The sequence below is a fragment of the Myodes glareolus genome, chromosome 25 (assembly GCF_982192425.1).
Source record: "Myodes glareolus chromosome 25, mMyoGla1.1, whole genome shotgun sequence".
Taxonomy (NCBI): domain Eukaryota; kingdom Metazoa; phylum Chordata; class Mammalia; order Rodentia; family Cricetidae; genus Myodes; species Myodes glareolus.
In genome coordinates, this window is record NC_142050.1 from 32,249,243 (window position 1) to 32,266,665 (window position 17,423).

Consider the following 17,423-nt stretch of genomic DNA (forward strand, 5'->3'; position numbering starts at 1 on the left):
ATTCAGTCCCAGTCCAGCTGGAGTTGGTGAGCTCCCATTAGCTCAGGCACACTGTCTCAGTGGGTGGACCAACCCCTCGTGGTCCTGACTTCCTTGTTCATATTCTTTCTCCCTTTGCTCTTCAACTGGACCTTGGGAGCTCAATCCAGTGTTCCAGTGTGGGTCTCTGTCTCTGTCTCCATCCGTGGCTAGATGAAGTTTCTATGGTGATATTCAAGATAGTTATCAGTCTGACTACAGGACAAGGCCGGTTCAGGCACCCTCTCCTCCACTGCCCAGGGTCCTAGCTGGGGTCATCCCCATGGACTCCTAGGAACCCCTTCAAAGTCAAGCCCCTTGCCAACCCCAAAGTGGCTCCCTCAATTAAGATAACTCCTTCCCTGCACCCATATTTGTTCTTCCTCCATCTCAACCATCCCACTACACTTCCCGAAGTTCTCTCGAACCTTCCCCTTCTCCCCTTCCCTTTCCCTCTCCCCTTCCCTCTACTTCCCCTCCTTCCCACCCCCATGTCCCAACTTTTGCCCGGAGATCTTATCTGCTTCCAGTTTCCAGGAGGATCTATATATGTTTTTCTTTGGGTTCACCTTATTACTTAGCTTCTCTAGGATCACAAACTATAGGCTCAATGTCCTTTGTTTACGGTTAGAATCCACTAATGAGTGAGTATATACCATATTCATTTGGGTCTGGGTTATTTCACTCAGGATAGTGTTTTTTACTTCCATCCATTTGCATGCAAAATTCAAGATGTCATTTTTTTTTTTTTTTTTACCGCTGAGTAGTACTCTAATGCATATATATTCCACACTTTCTTTATCCATTCTTCCATTGAGGGGCATCTAGGTTGTTTCCATGTTCTGGCTATTACAAATAATGTTGCTATGAACATAGTTGAACAAATGCTTTTGTAGTACAATTGGCATCTTTTGGGTATATTCCCAAGAGTGGTATTGCTGGATCCTGAGGAAGGTTGACTCCCAATTTTCTGAGAAACTGCCACACTGATTTCTAAAGTGGTTGCACAAATTTGCATTCCCACCAGCAGTGGATGAGTGTTTCCCTCACTCCATATTCTCTCCAGCATAAGCTATCATAGGTGTTTTTGATTTTAACCATTCTGACAGGTGTAAGATGGTATCTCAAAGTTGTTTTGATTTGCATTTCCCTGATAGTTAAGGACGTTGAACGTGTCCTTAAGTATCTTTTGGTCATTTGAAATTCTTCTGTTGAGAATTCCCTGTTTAGTTCAGTACCCCATTTTTTAATTGGGTTATTTAGAATTTTACTGTCTAGTTTCTCGAGTTCTTTATATATTTTGAGATCAATTCTTTGTCTGATGTGGAGTTGCTGAAGATCTTCTCCCATTCAGTAGGTTGCTTTTTGTCTTACTGACAGTGTCCTTTGCTTTACAGAAGCTTCTCAGTTTCAGGAGGTCCCATTTATTCAGGGTTGCTCTTATTGTCTATGCTACTGGGGTTATATGTAGGAAGGTCTCCTCTGCCCATGCACTGCAGGCTACTTCCCACTTTCTCTTCTATCAGGTTCAGTGTGGTCAGATTTAATCCATTTAAACTTGAGTTTTATGCATGGTGATAGATATGGATCTATTTTCATTCTTCTACAGATTGACATCCAGTTATGCCAGCACCATTTGTTAAAGATGCTTTCTTTCTTCTGTTGTATAATTTTAGCTTCTTTGTCAAAAATAAGGTGTTCATAGGTGTGTGGATTAATATCTGGGTCTTTGATTCGATTCCATTGGTCAATGTCTCTGTTTTTATGCCAATACCAAGCTGTTTTCATTACTGTAGCTCTGTAATAGAGTTTGATGCCAGGGATGGTATTGCCTCCGGAAGTTCCTTTATTGTATAGGATTGTTTAGGCTATCCTGAATTTTTTGTTTTTCCATATAAAGTTGATTATTGTTCTCTCAAAGTCTGTGAAAATTTTGTTGGGATTTTGATGGGGATTGCATTGAATCTATAGATTGCCTTTGGTAGAATTGCCATTTTTACTATGTTGACCCTACCAATCCAAGAGCATGGGAGATCTTTCCATTTTCTGGGATCCTCTTCAGTTACTTTCTTCAAAGACTTAAAGTTCTTGTCAAATAGGTCTTTTACTTCCTGGTTAGTGTTACCCCCAAAATACTTTATGCTATTTGTAGCATTTGTATTGTGAAAGGTGATGTTTCTCTTATTTTCCTCTCAGCTTTTTTTAGAAACTTATTTTTAAAAATATAGCATGATGGCTCCTGCCTTCAAAATGGAGTCAGACAGGTTCCTCACTTTCTTCTACTTTCCTTCTACACATCTCAATGTCGTATGCAGTGACAGAGAAGCCAACAAATGGAATTCTGCTAGATTAAAAAAAAATAGTTACTTTTCTGTTGCTGCAACAAGACACCAGGACCAAAGCAACTGAACAAACACTTCACTTGGGCTTACAGTTCCGCAGTGGTAGGTAGGGTTGAGGCAGCAGGGAGGCAAGAGGTCTGTGGAGGGTGCTGAGAGCTCACAGCTTGAACTATAAACATGGAGGAGAGAGGGGGGGGGGAGAGAGAGAGAGAGAGAGAGAGAGAGAGAGAGAGAGAGCGAGCCATGAGTAAGCTAGGATTTTTTTTTAAATCCCAAACCATTTAAATCTCCTCAAAGAGTACCACCCTTGGAGTCCAAGTGTTCAGATGATTGAGATGAAGACTATGGAGGGCATCCCCATTCAAATCACCATGTTGGCAAATGCCTATTTATCCTCCGTACATTTTTTAAGAAATAAGTACAGTTAATGGAAGCAGTTGAAGCCCATTAATTTCAATTGTATTGATTTCATTTGTTAGTGGCTATTTTACTAATTTAACATTAAGATGACAGATTTAAGTTTTGAATTCAATTAAAGCAACTAAAGATGTTGGTGTCTTCAGAGCAGTGGTGGTGCACACCTTTAATCCCAGTACTTGGGGAGGCAGAGGTAGGCAGTTGGTTCAAGGCCAACCTGGTCTACAAAGCCAGAATTGTTACACAGAGAAACCCTGTCTCAAACTCATTTCACCGTGTCTGTAATGGCTGTGTAGGGCCCAGCCATCACAAGCTCAATAGAGGCCTGAGTTTCAGTAGTTTATCCTAAGACAATACCTGGTTCCAAGAAAGATCACCTAGACACCACCTAGGAACAGACCATCCAAAGAAAATTCCTAAAGTTCCAACCATTGTAGATAGGATCACCTGCCAGCACACAGCCATTGCTTTTCACATAACACCCCCAGACAAATGTCAGTCAATCAGGAGTCCTGAACCTTGGGAATCCCTCACCCCAACCTTTGCTATTATAAAAACCCCATCCCAACTGAGCTCAGGGCTTTCTGATCATTCCAATACGTTGGACACATGGAGAGTCCAAGTTTGCAAACTTGTGTAAGAATAAAGGATTTTACATACAGGACTTGGTTTCCTAGTTGGTTTTTGGGGGGGCTCCATGATTTGGGCATAACAGCTGGTTTTGTGTGTCAACTTGACACAATCTGGAGTCATCAGAGGAAATGCCTCCATGAGATCCAGCTCTAAGGTATTTTCTCATTTAGTGATCAATGGAGGAGAGCCCAGTTCATGGTGGGTGGTGCCATCTCTGGGCATCTCTGGTCCTGGGTTCTATAAGAAGGTGGGCTGAGCAAGCCAGGGGAAGAAAGCCAGTAAGCAGCTCCCCTCCGTGGCCTCTGCATCAGCACCTGCCTCCAGGTTCCTGTCCTGTTTAAGTTTCTGTCCTGACTCCTTCAGTAATATAGGAAATATTCAGCAATTGCTGGGGGAGTATCTTCCGCTGCTTCAGCCAATAGTCGCTGAAGCACGAGCCCACGGTGCTGTGGGAGGGCCTTCCGCTCCGTCAGCCAATAGCCACTGAAATACCAGCCCACTGGGGCGTGGTATATTTCTCTTTTAAAAAGAGCCACAGATCTCGGCTCGGGCCTCTTGGTTCCGCCGCTTGGTCCCGGCTCCTGCTCCCGGCTCCTGCTCCAGCGACTAGGCTCCCTTCCTGACGGTTTATGGTGTATGTAAGTTTTACTCCCCAAAATAAATAACCCCTTAAAGCATAACTGGTGTGGGATTGATTCGCTGTTATTTGGCGCCCAACGTGGATAACTGCATCCACAAAAAGCCTGAGAAAGCTTGGGAAAGACTAGACTAAAGCATTTTGGTTTTCAGCTGTAGCAGGAAAAAAAGCTGCGCAGTTTTAAAATGCTGGTTTTCTGGGCAGTCCTGCCAGGGAAAACTCTGACTCTTTCAAGCAGGCAGTCCAGACTATGGAAACACTGTTGCAGCTTGCTTCCTGGCAAGGACCTTCAAATGCCTTAAGAACTTTTGACTGTTGTTTTCTCCATATTCCTTAGCAAATTAAAGACCCATGTGGTCAGAAAAAGAGAGATATACAGTAAAGAGAGATTCAAAGAGTAAGAAAACCTCTGAATGGTTTACTTTCTGCTAAAAATGTATACAGGTTAAAGGTTAAAGTTCTCAAAGTAAAAAAAAAAGAAAGAAAGAAAGAGAGAGAGAAAGAACGAGTAGCCTGGGAGGCAGAGAGAGACAGATCTCTGGGAGTTCAAAGATAGCGTGGTCTACAGAGGGAGTTCCAGGACGAAGATATGCAGAGAACCTGTCTCAAAAAGCCAAAAGTTAAAAGTAAAAATAAAAGAAATAGAGGTTAAAATAAAGCCACATAAAGATGGAAAATACACAGAGAATCTTGATACTGTATGCTATTATGCTCTCTTTAAATTGTTTAAATGCTGAGGAAGGAGCAACAGCTGCTAAAAGATACTTGCTTATAAATGCTGCAGAATCAATCCAAGAAAGCTATTTTAAAAATACCTTGGCTTCAAAATTGAAGTCAAAAGGTATGTTACTTTGGAGAAGAGATTTTGCTTTTGTTTCTACAGAAAACGAGAAGCTCTGGATTTATTCAGAGTTAAGAAAAATCATCTTTGACTAAGGGAGACCACCTGAGCAATCTCCGGTAGGAACAGATGGCCCAGATGTCTGAGTTCTTCATCCAGAATAGGTTCAAGACTGCTGCCTGAGATGATCAAGACTCACAGGATACTTCAGTCAGGACTTGATCATAACTGTAAATTTTCTTTAGGTTCCCATAAGATTATCAGCGCCCCCAACCAGCAGGAAGTAGCCTGGAATACTACGCCCACATTCCCCCAAAAATGGACTATGGATATTTTCCTTTGTTTTTTTAAAAAAAGAGGGGGAAGTGGTGCGGGAGAATTGTCTGTATTTTGTCAATCATGTTTTAAATAAACGCTGATTGGCCAGCCAGGAGGTGTAGGCGGGAAAACCAGATAGGAAGTGGAAATGATCCAAGGAGAGCAGGAGAATTCTGGGGAGGAGGAAGTTGATTCCTCCCACTCCTGCCCAGACCACCGAAGCAGCAGGATGTAAGCTGCCCCACTGAAAAAGGTACTGAGCCATATGGCTAAAATAGATCAGAATAATGGGTTAATCAAGATGTGAGAGCCAGTAAGAGGCTAGACCTAATGGGCCAATCAGCTTTATAACTTATAGAGATTTCAGTGTGATTTTTCTCTGGGACTAAATAGCTGGGGAAACTGGGCAGGACAGAAAAACCCCCAACAAACAGGCCCCCTCATGTTACAAGCAATATGGAAATGTTATGTGGAATGTCCTTCTGTATATGTGTTGCTTTTATTGGCTAACGACTAAAGCTGCTTTGGCCTATGGCAGGGCAGAATATAGACAGTCTGAAAGATATATATATATATCTATATATCTATCTATATATCTATATATGTCTATCTATATCTATGTATATATCTATATATCTCTATATATGTCTATATGTATATAGACATATATGTATGTCTCTATATATGTATATATATATGTACATATATAGATATGTACATATCTCTATATATGTCTATATGTCCATATAGACATATATAGAGATATATAGATATATATAGAGAGAGATTGAGGGAGAGAGGAGTCAGGAAGATGCCATGTAGCTGCCCAAGAAGGAAGAGGTAATGGACCACCAGCCTTGTGATAAAATATAAAATAATAGAAATGGGTTAGTTTAAGGTGTAAGAGTTAACTGCAAATATGCCTGAGGCATCGGCCAGTGTTGTAATTAATACCATTTCTGTGAATATTAGGGTCTGGGTGGCCGGGAAACTAACAAGCAGTCTCCATTTACAGAAATGTAAGCCAAATAGGTCCTTTCCACCCCAACTTGGTTTTAGATCATGGCGTTTTGTCTCAGCTATAGAAACCCTAACCAAGACAGTGTCTCTAAGTTAATTCTGATTCCTTTAAAGTGCCAAGAAAGGCTGATCTTACAGAACCTTAACACATTGATAGGATTGTTCTAGTACCAAGGTCCAGTGTGTAGTACTGCAAATTGAAAACTGATTTTCAAAATTTTGCTACTGTAGCCAAGAATAACCTTGGACTATATAGTGGAGTATAACCATTATAATTTAGTTCAGAAAAAAAGCCAATCATTATGATAAACTTCTAAATTACATCACTATTTGGAGATCATCCATCATGCTGTCCAAATATGTGCACCTGCTAGTTTTACATGACGTTCCTGGTAGATGGGAAACTTTTGCAAACTGAGCTAGAAGTGTTAGTACAGGAAGAAGATCCCAATACTTTGGGGGCTGAGACAGGGCTGCCACAATTTCGAGGCCACCTAGACTATATAGAGAATACCAGGCAGTCAGGGCTAAGATAGTAAGAGGTAGCACAGTTGGTAAGGGTGCTTGCTGCCAAGTCTGAGGACCTGAGTTCAATTCCTGAGACCCACATGGGAAAGGAGAGATACGTTCCCACAGATTGTTTTATAACCACACACCAGCTGTGGCATGCACACAAATGAATAAGTCAATGAAAGAAGGTATTCTTTGTTCCTCTGCATATACTGGATTTTGGGGATCCAGTCTGTTTGGATACTCACCTTCCTGGACCTGGAGGGAGGGGGGAGGAACTTGAACTTCCCACGGGGCAGGAAACCCTGACTGCTCTTAGGGACGGAGAGGGAGGGGGAGTGGGAGGGGGTTGGGAGGAGGGGCAGAAATGGAAACTTTTATAATTTAATAAACTTTGAAAAAAAATAAAATACAAACAAAAATTTTGCAGGCTTAAATGTCAGAAGACTGAGAGTAATGAAGCCTGAGTCTGACAGTGAGTGTTGGAGAAAGCCGCTTATTGGTTCCCAGTCGCCTGGGTAGCCTAGACCTGCAATAATCACACAGGAACTGTATTAATTAAATCACTGCTTGGCCCATTAGCTCTAGCCTCTTATTGGCTAACTCTTATATTAATTTAACCCATTTCTAGTAATCTGTGTATTGCCATGAGGCTGTGGCTTACTGGCTAAAGTTCCCAGCATCTGTCTCCTGGAGGTTCCATGACTCTGCCTCCTTTCTCCCACCATTCAGTTTAGTTTTCCCTGACTACCTAAGTTCTGCCCTGCCATAGGTCCAAAGCAGTTTCTTTATTCATTAATGGTAATCACAGTATACTGAGGGAAATCTCACATCAAGTGAGTGGCTTTTCTCTTTACAGTGCAAAAGGAAGACCTGGCAAATTTCACTTGCATGATTCCCTTTTATCAGTAGGTGGTACTTGTCATAAAAATCACCCCTGACCTTACTTATGAGTGTGACAACTATATAATGGCTATCTATCTTAGCTCCACAGTCAGTCAATATTTATGAAATATGAATCATGAGTCTTTGGGATAGGATTGTGATAGATGAAATGCAAAGGAAGAGAAAACTACAGTCTATTTGTGTTTGTGAGCTCCTCTGATGATGTGAAGGCACCATTTTCTTAGGGGACCTCCATAGAAGCTCTTTGCCACACCTCCTCCTACGATTTAGAAAAAACTCCAGTTGCCAGTATTTCTAACTCATCCTCCACAGGAGTAAATGGATGCAGAGAACAAGAGCTTTAGGTTGTTTCCTACTGGAAAAGGGTGGATGTTTCCCCCCATCTAACTCTGTCAATGTGTCCAGAGGTTGGAGCCCAGCTTGCTCTGTCTGCAATAGAAGTGGCTCCAGAGAAGGCAGGGCAGATGGCCCCAGTCCTGCGGAGAGGAGAGGGCATAGGCCATCTACGTGCATGGGTTGCTGAAGTCCAGTGTTGACAGAGGTTTCTGTCCTACCCGGTCCTTCAGTTGTTCAGTCCCAAAGGAACACACAGAGGTCTACATTAATTTTAAACTGGTTGACCTAGGAGGTCAGAATTTCCTTATTAACTAATTCTTACATCTTATATCAGCCCATTATTCTTGTCTATGTTAGCCATGTGGCTTTGTACTTTATTCTGCAAGGCAGTCACATCTTGCTTCCTCTGCATCTGGGTGATGACTGCAGAATGAAACCTTCCTCTTCCCATAATTCTCATCACCCTGCCTATACCTCTGCCTGGCTACTGGCTAATCAGCATTTCATTAAAAATAATACAAATGACAGGATAAAAGACCATTGTCCCACAGCAGTCCAGTAAAGAGGTTTTGGGAAGCAGAGAAGAGGAAGACCTGCCTTTGAGGAGTCAAACAGAAAAGAAGGGGGTGTTGTACAACCTTGATTCATCTATAAGGATTTGGGAGGTGATTCCAATGCAAAGCGTGTTGTAGCTTTCTGCAGACCACCTGGCTGCCCAGCTAGGGGGATTAGCCATGCAGCTGAGAGCAAAGGGAGCTGGAAGGAGGCTTGATATAAACAGAGTGGTTCTTAGACAGAAACGACCTTCAGAGTCATTGGGCCAGAGCTGTGCCACCCTTAAGGCTATTTGTGAAGGGTTACAATGGACAGAGTGCCACCATCCCCTATTGCTTGGGTGTGCCTGTTCCACAGACTTACACTTATCAAGGGTTCAGTATCTTCTTCAGCTCAGCTCACTGGTCTCATAGTTTTCTGGTTTTCCTTTTGTTCTTGGCTTCCTGCCACCCCGTCACCCATGATATGGTTTCCCAGACTCAACATAGTCACCTCTCTGTACCTATCTATCTACCCATCACCCCTTACCAGGTGCTGATGGTAGGCACAAGTCTTTTCCTTTAACTGTTTTGAGCCAGATTTTGCCTTTTGGCCCTGGTTGGCTTATAACTTGGGATATAGATCAAGGCCCTTAGACCCCTGAGATTCCCCCTACCTCTTCCTCTCCACTCTGGTTCTTACAACATGTGTCACTACTCCTAGCATGTCCATCTTTTTAATTTTTTAATTGTACCGGTTTCCTCTTTATACTTGGGGGCTGTTGCAGTCCATAGGATTATGCAGTGAGAACTCAGCTGACAAAACCATGGAGCTAACCCACTAGGATCACATACACAGGGCAGTGGGAGAATCTGCTTTATGAATAGTCACTGTTCTTGCTGTAAATTCCCTGTGGAGCCATAGTGCCCCCTCTCTATAACTCAAAACCCCAGGCATGTATTCATCAATTACTGGGCACAATTTCTCCTATGCATGGGAATATTGGATGACTTTCCCCAGAAATACGTGATTCTAGCAAGAAAGTAATCACAGTCAATACCTTGACTCCCCCAAACAGGTCTTTGTATAAACTTAGAAGTCTGCCCTCCTGTAGTTATCTTCCTTGGCAGACAGTTGGTCAGTGTTAGTGTCCAGGCAAAGAGACCTCTATTGAGACACTCAGAGATGCTCAGGGTCAAGAGCTATGGCATGTCTAAAGTTGTTGAGCCATAGCTCTCAGAGACACAGAGAACAAGAGTGTCCTGGATTCCCTGTGAACAGACAGGAAACTGCTGTCCCAAGCTAACCTCTCATTAACCTTAAAGCAGGCCTATTCTTTGGCTGCCAGTCTGCTAACTCAAGAGCGAAGTTTCAAAGTTTATCTCACTGCATACCTGAAGTCTCAAAGTTTATCTCACTGCACCCTTGCCCTCTGGTCACAGTCTCACTTCTGTAACCTTGGACCCTTACGTTGCCTTGGCAATGGCTCTGCCCTTATCACTTAGCCCAGGAACGGGCTTCTGACCAAGCCTCTGGGGTGGGGACTGGGGTGAGGGGTGATGGTGGTGGAGATTTTTGAAAGAATAGAAACAAAGTAAGAGTTGGAGGGAGAAGCTAGCAGGAAGGAGCAGAAATGTAAAAGGAAAAGGATATAGGAAAGATAAGAGTGTGGGGAAAATGAAGAGGAAGAAAGAGAAGAAGAAGCTGGAAGAAGAAGCTAGGAGAAATGAGAAGTAGGGCAGGATTATTAGAGTAGAAACAGAACAATAAAGAACACATGAAATGAAGAGCAGGGTCCTCAGATTGTGTGTGAAGTGAAGTTGCTATAGAAACCATCTACCCACTCCTTCACTCCTGAGAAGCACTTCACCTTTGGGACCCTGGGAAGGGGCAGGAGAAGGACTCTTAGTCCTTATTGGGGGGGGGGGAGCACTGAAATATCAATTCAGATATTAGACTCTGTCGCCACCTGGTGGCCCTTGGTGATCTTATCTATTCAAGATGTCTAAGAAGGAAGTCGTGAAACCAGGATAGCTCCAAAGTTTGGTGTGAAGTTCTGGACCTGGGGCTGTGGGCCTACAATCCAGACTGCACAGGAGGCTGCGGCAGAGAGATTGCAAACCCAGGGCCTAGGGGCTAAAGAGTGAGCTCCGGGCCAGCTCTAGTTACTTGAGTAAAGAAAAGGAGGGGCTGTGAAAGGAACACAGCTGTAGAGCATTTGCCTGGCGTGAGCTCAGTACTGGTGAACTTCTAGAGACCAAATCTTGAGCCCAAATAAAAGTAGAATAATCTTTCTGTATTTCAATAAATTCACATGACTGTTATTTCCTTCAAAGTAAAATTCTCTGAGCCTTGTACTGAGGAAGGAAGGAGGGAAGAATGAACGAAGAGAGAAAAGGAGAGGGGAGAATGATAATATGAATGACTTATTCACAGAGTGTTTCATTTAGGTACACTGAGCTGATGCTTTTGTTTTATTTTTATAGATTAAAGAGGTTTGTTTCTGTATATACTGGCCTTGGTCCAAAAAGGACCCAAAGTGGCTGAAAATGGAATTGTAGTAATGTGAAACATGTGCATTGGGAATATATGAGTCTCCCAAAAGCTGGCTGTTTCCATTCGCTTCACGATTTTGTATGTTTTCCCTCCACTGCTTGGAAACACATTCTTCTCCGTCCTCAAGTCGGCGCCTGGCAGTCAATTTTTACTGGGTTCCCAGCTAATCTTTCACCGTGTGCTTCACCAGCTCTGGGGGAACTGTACCACTCCAGGCCCTTCTCTGCTGATCAACACTCCTCATGCTTTCTCTCCAAAAGACTTGGGCTCCTTGCTCAATGGCGATAAGGCGAAGAGGTAAGGGCATCCATCCTCAGACTCTAGAGACAGCAGGCTTTCCACGCCAGCTGTCTGGCCATCTTGCCGGGAGTCTTTTCAGTTCTATTCCTCTTCCCAGAAAACCGAGTCATGGAACTATTGGTCAAGTACCTGCCCTTTCATTTCTTTTAAAGCTTGCTGTAATTCCGTCATTTCGAATACCATGCAGCAACACTTTCCTCTGATAACTGTCTTCTTCTGTTGGATCGAGATTTCCAGAGGAGCGGTAACCCATCATGGTGGTATGGTCATCTTTATCCAATAATAGGCTTCATGAATTCAGTGAAATCTCGAAGAAAATTGGCCCATGATTGCCGAGTTAGACTATTAATCTTACAGCTCCATCACGTAATGATGTGGAGTCTTCAACACGATGTATCTGACACAGGGCTCCATGGCTGCTGCATGGCAATTGTAATAATTGGCTTCGAAACCGGACATTTCTTCTCATATAATGCCTTCATATGTAACATGAGGGCCGGCTTGTTGGGGTGTCTGTTCCCGCCCAGTACCCCACAACCGGCAAGTCCCAGAGAAAATCAATCACACAGAGATCTCTATAAGTTATAAAGCTGATTGGCCCATTAGGTCAGGCTACTTATTAGCTCTTATAACTTATGTTACCCCATTATCCTTATCTATGTTAGCCACATGGCTCCGTACCTTTTCCAGCAGGGCAGCTTACATCTTTCCTCTCCAGTGGTCTGGGCAGAACTGCCGAGGGAGCTTCCTGCTTTCCAGAATACTCCCAGTCTCTTTGCTCCACCTCTACTTCCTGTCTGGCTTTCCCACCTATACTGCCTGCCTGGCCAATCAGCGTTTTATTAAAATATGATTGACAGATTACAGACAATTCTCCCACACCATTCATATAGGCAAATTCCTTCACAGCAGAGTGTTGTGGGATATTTGTTTACATTGTGTGAAACTGTGTCACTGTGACTGGTTTAATAAAAAGCTGAATGGCCAATAGCTAGGCGGAGAGGTTAGGCAGGTCTTCTAGGCAGAGAGAGAAACTCAGAGACCTAGAATCGAGGTGTGCTCAAGAGACACCTGGGAATCACTGGTGTGGGATGCGGAGTAAGGGGAACAGTCCTCAACTACTGGTGGGAATGCATGCTTGTACAGCTGTCTTGGAAATCAGTATGGCAGTTTCTCAGAAAATTGGGAGTCAATCTACCTCACAACCCAGCAATACCACTCTTGGGAATATACCCAAAGGTTGCACACTCATACCACAAGAATATTTGCTCAACTATGTTCATAGCAGAATTACTCACAATAGACAACATCTGGAAACAACCTAGATACCCCTTACCTCAACGTAAGAATCAAGAAAATGTAGTACATTTACATAATGATACTTCAGAGCAGATACTTCTGAATGGGACTGGAAAGTGGCAGCATTTCCCATGGCTCATGGGTGGTAGGATACCTGGGTCACCATGGAAACGGCTCAGAGAGATGAGTGGTTGTTAGCATGAAGCCCTGTCCTGTCTCACATCCCATGGGGCCAGTAGAGTCTGGATGGGTATGGAGGATGTTCACCAGTCCAAAAAATATTTTTCAGGTAGATTATGGCAAATTAAGGCAAGGGAGCCCAATGCAAGGATCAGGGAGAAGGAAGCAGTCTCTGGTTGTGACTCCAAATTCACAGAGCTTTCTTCAAATTCCCTAAATGGGCAAGGCACGACCTTTTCTGTATCCTGACACACCCTGCTATACCACCCAGTATGAGACCAAGAATGCCCCACAACACTGAGGTCAAAGGGCAGCCTCTGAAGATGGTGACCAACAGAATGACCAGTTGTTCACCTAAACTGAGTTCTCATCCACGCCAGACTACTGGAGAGGGCACATTACGATAGTAAACTGAAAATGTCACAAACCAGTGTACAAGAGTCCAGGTGAGCTTTAAGGCCAGACACACTACTGTAGACAGCCTCACAGCCCTGAAAGAGAGAAGCAGCAAGGCGAGTCCTGCACACAAGGAACCTTCTCTGGGCAATGTAATCATTTACACTGGCTCATTCCATATCAGGAGCTAGAAGATCAGTCGCCAGTGCCACAAACCAAATACTAAAAAGCATAAAAGAAGACAGAGGAGAGGAGGAAATCCAACACAGAAGACAATAAAGAAGGCGAACAGTAGGGCCGAGCTGTCCCGTTCCCTTTCTCGCTCTCTGATATGTAACAGAACACTCAAAGTTTCAGAGTTATGTTTTATTTATTTATATCAACTACATCTGTATTTATTTCTTCCAAAAGGACTACACTATCAGCTCTGGTACTAATTTTAAAGATAGCAGCAAGTCTCTGCTGCTCTATCATTGAGAAGCGGAGTCCATTCACACTTTCCCTGAGTCTGGGTTAGCCCTACAGTGATGGTCTGAATTAAGAAATATTCCTCCACAGACTTCTGTCTTAGTTACTCAGTTCCTGTGAAGAGATACCATTGACTAAGGCACCTTATAAAAGAAAGCATTTAATTAGGGACTTGCTTACAGTTTCAGAGGGTGGGCCATAATCATCATGGTGGGAAGGACGCAATACAGGCAAGCACAGGGCTGGAGAAGTAGCTGAGAGCTTACATCACCCAGAAGTTGGAAGTAGAGCCAGAGTTAGCTGGGAATGGCCTGGACTTTTGAAACCTCAAAGCCTGCCTGTCCCTAGTGACACACCTCTTCCAACAAGGCCACATCTCCTAGTCCTTCCCAAACAGTTCTGCCAAGTAGGAAGTAAGCATCAAATAATCGAGCCTGTAGGGGCATTCTCATTCACACCGCCACAGCTCCCATATGCCCCACTTGGTGGCACTGTTTGGGAAGTTGTAGAACTTCCAGGAAGTGTAGTCTTACTGGAGGAAGTACATCACTGGGGGTGGGACCTAAGCATTTATAGTCCCACTCAATTTCCTGTTTGCTCTCTGCTTCAAGCTTGCTTTTGAGGGCATGAACTTTCAGCTTTCTGTTCCTGCTACCACGCCTGCCCCTTGTGGCTATCCTCCCCACCGCATGGATTCTATCCCTCTAGAACTGTGAGCCCGAATGACTCTTCCTTCTGCAAGCTGCTGGTCACGGTGCCACACCAACAGAAAAGGACGAATACACCTGCGATGCAATCGACTAACAGGAGCTATGAAATGACGCTGTACAAACTGTGCAGTGGGACCTCAGAAGGGCTGCACCTTCTACTTCTGTGTCTGAAGCTGGTCACTTACATCCCCCACGGGCAATCCTGCTCTTCTGCAGACAGAGAAGACAGATGGAGTGCCACATGCTCAGTTGAACACAGCTGATGGGACATTCCAGTTCACTGCCCACGAGTGACCTCAGATGATGCTGCATGTAGCAGCAGGGCTATCCTGATGATCATCAGAATTATGGCGGTACCCGGCTCTGAACAAACTAAATCATGGTTGCACGCCTCCACACAGTTCAAGTACTTCATCATAAAACAATCAGGAACTAAAGCATCAGATTCTCCAGAATTTATATTATTTACTGATACAATGAAAGAGGAAGAGTCACCTGGTTAGGACACTGGATGCGATGGTACTTCTTGATATCCGTCTTCCACTTGTGCAGTACTTCCTGACTGAATGTAGGCAACCCAGGGCGAGTGTATTTTAACTAGAAGACAAGAAACACTGGATTGCAAGAATGCAACTCCCAACCAAGATACCTCCAAAGCTTCACACCAACTTTAAGAAAGGTGTAGCTATTTTATTTCCATCATGGATGCCTGTGTATGGGTATGTGAACACGAGTGAAGTACCTGCAAGGACCAGAGATGGCTTTGGTTCCCTTGGGGTTGCAATTACAGGCACTGTGAGCTGCCAAATGTGGGTGCCAGAAACAAAACTGGGATCTTCTACAAGAGCAGCAAGTGTGCAATGCCCATCAAAATCCCAGCAAAATTCTTCAAAGACCTCAAAAAACGGTACTCAACTTCATATGGAAAAGCAAAAAACCCAGGATAGCCAAAACAATCCTGGGCAATAAAAGAACTTCTGGAGGCATCACAATCCCTGACTTCAAACTCTACTACAGAGCTACAGTACTGAAAACAGCCTGGTGTTGGCATAAGAACAGACAAAACCGAATAGAAAGGAACCGAATAGAAGACCTGGATATCAATCCACACATCTTCAAAAAGAAGATCTTTGATAAAGAAGCAAAAAAATATATCAAATGGAAAAAAGAAAGCATATTTAACAAGTGGTGCTGGCATAACTGGATATCAACATGTAAAAAAATGAAAATAGACCCATATCTATCACCATGCACAAAACTCAAGTCCAAATGGATCAAAGACCTCAACATAAAGCCAGCCACACTGAACCTTATAGAAGAGAAAGTGGGAAGTACACTTGAACACATTGGCCCAGGGAACCACTTCCTAAATATAACCCCAGCAGCACAGACACTGTTGTGAGAGAAACAATTAATAAACGGGACCTCCTGAAACTGAAAAGCTTCTGTAAAGCAAATGACATGGTCAACAAGACAAAAGGACAGCCTACAGAATGGGAAAAGATCTTCACTAACCCCACATCAGACAGAAGTCTGGTCTCCAAAATATACAAAGAACTCAAGAAACTGGACACCAAAAGATCACATAATCCAATAAAAAAAATGGAGTACAGACCTAAATAGAGAACTCTCAACAGAGGAATCTAAAATGGCTGAAAGACACTTAAGGAAATGTCCAACATCCTTAGTCATCAAAGAAATGCAAATCAAAACAACCCTGAGACTCCATCTTACACCTGCAAGAATGTCCAAGATCAAAAACACTGATGACAACTTATGCTGGAGAGGTTGTGGGGTAAAGGGAACACTTCTACTTCTGCATTGCTGGTGGGAATGCAAGTTGGTACAGCCCCTCTGGATGTCAGTGTGGCAATTTCTCAGAAAATTAGGGAACAACCTTCCTCAAGACCCAGTAATACCACTTTTGGGTATATATCTAAAGGATACTCAATCGTGCCACAAGGATATGTGCTCAACTATGTTCATAGTAGCTTTGCTTGTCACAGCCAGAACCTGGAAACAACCTAAATGCCCCTCGATCAAAGAATGGATAAGCAAAATGTGATACATTTACACAATGGAGTACTACACAGCAGAAAAAATAACGACAGCTTGAATTTTGCAGGAAAATGGATGGAGTTAGAAAACATTATTTTGAGTGAGATAACCCAGACACAGAAAGACAATTGTCACATGTGATCACTCATAGGTGGTTTTTAAACATAAAGCAAAGAAAGCCAGCCTACAAACCACAATCCCAGAGAATTCAGACAACAATGCGGACACTAAGAGAGACTTACATAGATCTAATCTACATGGGAAGTAGAAAGTATAAAAAGACAAGGTCTCGAGTAAATTAGGAGCATGGGGACCTTGGGGGAGGGCTGGAGGGGGGAGGGGAGAGGCAGGGAGGGGAGCAGAGAAAAATGTAGAGCTCAATAAATATCAATAAAAAAGTATTTTAAAAAAAGAGCAGCAAGTGCTCTTAACTACAGTTACGTTTCTCTAGCCCCTCACACCTACTTCTATAAATAAGGCATTTCAGCAGCCTACAAGATCAGGTGAGCACCCAACAAAAGCAGTCTGTGCAGCCTGTCTGCAGACAAACTAGTTCAGTCTTGGATCCTCCCACACCCTAGACGGCAAGTCTTCTATGGTAACATTTCGTCTGTATTTTTAGAAGAGAAAAGTGAGGTGATGGTACATACCAGAGAAATAAAAAAGCCCATGAAGACCCTCAACCAGAGTACAGGGCTGGTGTCATTCAGAAGCATAACATCTCCTTAGCAACTAATTCCATTTGCCACTCTAGGTCCCTTTGTTAGAGGATGACCGTCAAGAAAGCACCACTTTCATCAACTAAACCACCCTATTGACTTAAGTTAGAAACCATGCAACTGTGGAAGAAAAGAATGAGGGTGATCTTCATGAAGACACTGGAGTGATTTCCAGGATATACTCTTTTTCTTCTTCTTCTTGAGGAAAGATTTCTTTGTGTAGTC